Here is a 4,965-nt window from a genome sequence, read left to right on the forward strand (position 1 = left end):
GCCGACCGGCGGCGCACACTGCCGAGCGCGCCAGTTCCCGCGCGGGCGGGTTCCGCCTGGAAACCACCCCGCCGCCGGGCGCGGGAAGCGAGACCTGGGCTGGGTCAGGCTGGGGCGGCTGGCGGGGGCCAGGCGGGGTCACGGCAGGGCGGCTGCGCTGGGGAGGCGGGAACGGAAATGTACCGCCAGGAGCCCTGGCGCGCACAGCTGGCCGGGCTCGGGGTGCCTGTGGGGCGCTGCGTGCTGGGGCAGCACCTTGCACCGGGGACAGCGGCGTTTCCCTGCTCTCTGCTACACTTTGTAGCCCACTGATGTCTGAGAGCAAACACAGGTGGGCTAAGGAAAATATTCCCTCTAGCCATCCGAATGGCATCGTAGGGCTGGACGGGACCTCGAGATAGGGTGACCAGATCGCAAGAGTGAAATATCAGGATGGGGGGAGGAGAGAGAGAGAGCCACAGCTGCGCAGCACCTCATACAGAACCTCGCCCACAGAGTTCTCCTCCCTCCTTCCCCACAGCCTCACCACCACAACTAAACAGTGCCCCACACAGACCCCAGTGCCCTGACACACACAGATCTCCCCCACAGCCCAGCACCTCCCCAAGAGGCTCTCACTGCCTAGCACCCCAAAACACACAAACCTCCCCCACTGCCCAGCCCCCTCCCACCCTCACAGCCCAGTACCCTCCAGACACTCACTCCATCACACCCTGCCCCCTTCCCTGGCTGCACTCACCAGCTGTGCTGGGAGGTCTCTGGCTCCTTGGGTCAGAGCCGTGCGGAGGGGTTTCCAGGCTCTCCACGAGCTGCGCCCGCCACAAGCGGGAGCTTCGTCACTCCCACTGGCCAGGAAAAGTGTCAATGGGAGCTGCTGGAGCCAGGGAGCAGGGCTTGCAGGTGGGAGCAGCCTGCAGAGCCCCATACCCACCCCCCGACCCTAAAAGCCGGAGGGATTTGCCTGGAGTGGGGGGGTCCCGACAGTGCCTACCTGGGCTGCTGCTCCCAGGAAGGATCTGGCAGGTCCCTCTGGCTCCTAGGATCAGGCTAAGCCCACCACAAGCACGAGCTCCGTGGCCCCCATTGACTGGGAAAAGCATCAATGGGAGCTGCCGGAGCCGCAGAGCAGGGCTTGCAGGTGCAGGCAGCACGCAGAGAGCCCCCTGCCGCCCTAACCCTAAGATCCAGAGGGACCCGCTGGGGGGCGAGGTGGGGAGTCCCGGGGGTACTTACCTGGGGCGGCTCCCGGGAAGCATCCGGCAGGTCCCTCTTGCTCCTAGGGTTGGGAGGGCAGTGGGGAGGAGGGCTCTCTGCTTGTTACTGGTGCTTGCAAGTCCCGCTCCCACAGCTCTGATTGGGCAGGAGGGAGCCAGTGCAGCACGCAGAGACCCCCTCCACCTCTGTGTCTACGGGCCGCACTGCAGACTCCTGCCGGGGGGCAGGCGCCAGGAGCTGCCCCACCAGGAAGTGCGGTCAGCCCTGGGACTTCAGGTGCGTGTGGTGAGTGGTCCCCGATATCGGGACAGTGGACAAATATCTTAAAATTGGGACTGTCCCAATAATATCGGGACATCTAGTCCAGTCCTCTGCACTCATGGCAGGACTAATGATCATCTAGAGCTGTGGTTCGCAGAACCTTTCAGGGGGGTTTCCAGAAAAATTTCACTAATGGTTGCCTGAGGACCCTGTGCATTGGAGGCAGCAGGTGAGACCCAGTTGCAGGGCAGACAACCTGAGCCCTGCCCCCATCAGCAGGGGAGCCGGCAGCCCAAATCCCAGGGAGAGTGGGGCTGGATGCTGAATCAGACCTGAGATTTTTATCTTTCTCCAATGGTTCTGGACTTCGAAGAGATATGCAGAACAAAGCAAGTGCATCCATCACACTGAGGAAATTTCAACTTAAATCCCTGGAAAATTTCATTTTTAGGAGAGGGTTCACAAGATTTTGCAATTTAGTAAAAGGGGTTCACGGGCTGTTAAAGTTTGGGAACCACTGATCTAGAACATTCTTGACAGGTATTTGTCCAACCTGCTCTTAAAAATCCCCAACAATGGAGATTCCACAACCTCCCCGAGCAATTTATTCCACTGCTTAACCACCCTGACAACAGTTAGGAAGTTTTTCCTAATGTCCAGTCTAAACTGCCCTTGCTGCAATTTCAGCCCATTGCTTCTTGTCCTATCCTCAGAGGTTGAGAACCATTTTTCTCCTTATAACAACCTTTTATGTACCTGAATGCAGACATTCGTTTTCTTGTTGCAGTTGGTTATTATCTATCTACCACAAATGGCAAGCAAGGACTTGTATTTTGCTGCAAGTTCTGTTCATTTTCTTACCTCATCATCCCTTCCTGCCTCCTCCCACCCCAGTTGTCACTTTAGCCCACCTATTACAACCATCTGCGTCTGACGGAGTGGGTATTCACCCACGAAAGCTCACGCTCCAAAACGTCTGTTAGTCTATAAGGTGCCACAGGATTCTCTGCTGCTTTTATCTGACATCTAGTGTCTGACAGGACAGGAATTATGCAGTGTTACTGTAGCCCTGTGGGGTCCCAGGATATTAGAGAGACAAGGTGGATGAGGTAATATCTTTAATAGATCAACTTCTGAAATACAAGCTGTTGAGCCACACAGAGCTCTGCTTCAGGATGGGAATTGCCTTTTTTATTTGCCTGCTTTAGTGCCTTGCTTAATGGGACCCTGTTCCCAGAAGTGAAAACAATAATAATAGTTAATACTAATTTCTATTATATAAAGTATTCAGAGTAGACACCATGTTTACTTCGGTGATTGTGGTGCACGTAGCCCTTTGTGGATGCTATTAAAAACAAATATGAATAATAATTAGTTTTCTAGCTAGCGTCCAATATCAAGATATCTGGACCGTGATCTATAGATGTGAGAAGTGGCTTTCTTCTTTCAAATTCACTGACTGGCACAACTCACAGACCATGCAAAATACTGACTGAAAGAATAGTTTGTTTTCTTCACAAGGAATTCACATGAGCTTAATTTTCCTTAGCATGCCCCAGATATATAGCAGTTGGAGCTTCCTTTTTATGCCTAGATTCAATTTTCTTCTTTTGCAGGCAAATAATTTGATTTTATCACGGTTACTGTGAACTAAGAACAATAAGTCTTAAATCAGCACTAAGGAGGTGTAAAAGGGCAATACGAAAAACATATGGACACTAACAGTCAAACACTAACCTGCAGAAACATAGCAACATGCAGAACAATCACAGCACATGGAGCTTATTGATTACACTATGTGTTATGCTTGCTATCAGGTAGTGTAAAATATCCAATTTGTGTTTGCTGTAGCTATAACAGTAACTGTTATTTTTCTTAAACTGATCAGAGAAACAATTAACTAATCCTGACACAGGCCAAGATTCTGCTTTGCGGTTTTACCTGAGTGGGAGTGTCCAGCCACATGGGTCCAATTTCAGGGTCAAGGTCATAAAATTTCCAGATTACATCAAAGAAATCAGTGTTGATTAATTCTGGTGTAAGTAAATTTGATCTAAGTAAACTGTAGGGGTTGGGAGGTTTTGTCTGTTTGTTGTTTGTTTGTGAGTTTATTTGTTTGTTTTAGGGGGATTGAAGTGTTGTAGATTGTGGACCTAAGAGAACACTGTAGTAGTTATTACAAGTAGTTTCATAATATACTGCTTTAAGTTTTGGTTATATGAGAAAAGTATTCCTTTGCCTACAAAGTGACTGACTGATATTTTTGTAGTGTTTCTTAACACCAGAATAAACCAATTATGTTAAAATATACCTAAAACAACAATATTAACATTAGAGTTTATGGTACATCAACTACATATACAATAAAACCAATTCACTTCAGCATGTAATTTACTGGAAGGTGATTTTCACTATATTATTATTATTATTTTCACTTATTTTTTGTATTATCTTAGCATCTAGAAGCTCTGGTCATGGATCAGGACCCCATTGTGCTAGGGCTATACAAACACAGAACAGAAAGACACTCCCTGCCCCCAAAAGTTTACAGTCTATCTATAAGACAAAATACAATATGCTGGGACACGTTATGGTACGTCATCTAGTTAAAAACATAGAATGCTACATGGTAGACATTATACTCAGAAGAAAAATGAAGTAAATAAAATAAAAAATCCCACCAGGAACTATATATAGAGAGGCATGCGTCTGATGAAGTGGGCATTCACCCATGAAAGCTTATGTTCCAATACATCTGTTAGTCTTTAAGGTGCCACAGGACTCTTTGTTGATTTTTACATAGAGAGGAGGGGTTTATATATGAAATCAAATGTGTTATATGCAGATAATAAGCAGGAAAACTTTTGCAAGGTACTAACAAAATTAAGGGGCCTTATTTTGACCCAAGCTATGTCTTTTTACATCAATTGAGTGGCAGAACATGGCCACAAAGCTACCCTCAGCAGGCACCTGAGGAATCCCCCAGCATAACTGGCTATACCCCATGTCCTCTTAGTGGGTGTGGACATACTAAATCCTTTCTAGAGGGTGCTGCTCTCCAGAGATCTGAGACCTGCGAAACCTTGGGAGCCATTAAAAGCCAGAGAGAGCAGCAGAGAATCCTGTGGCACCTTATAGACTAACAGACGTTTTGGAGCATGAGCTTTCGTGGTTGAATACCCACTTCGTCAGATGAATGTAGTGGAAATTTCCGGGGGCAGGTATATATATGCTAGCAAGCAAGCTAGAGATAACGAGGTTAGTTCAATCAGGGAGGATGAGGCCCTGTTCTAGCAGTTGAGGTGTGAAAACTAAGGGAGGAGAAACTAAACTGGTTCTGTAGTTGGCAAGCCATTCACACTCTTTGTTAATCCTGAGCTGATGGTGTCAAATTTGCAGATGAATTGAAGCTCAGCAGTTTCTCTTTGAAGTCTGGTCTGCAGTTTTTTTGCTGCAGATGGCCACCTTAAGGTCTGCTATAGTGTGACC

Source organism: Chelonoidis abingdonii, chromosome 3 (assembly GCF_003597395.2).
Source record: "Chelonoidis abingdonii isolate Lonesome George chromosome 3, CheloAbing_2.0, whole genome shotgun sequence".
NCBI classification, from domain to species: Eukaryota; Metazoa; Chordata; order Testudines; family Testudinidae; genus Chelonoidis; species Chelonoidis abingdonii.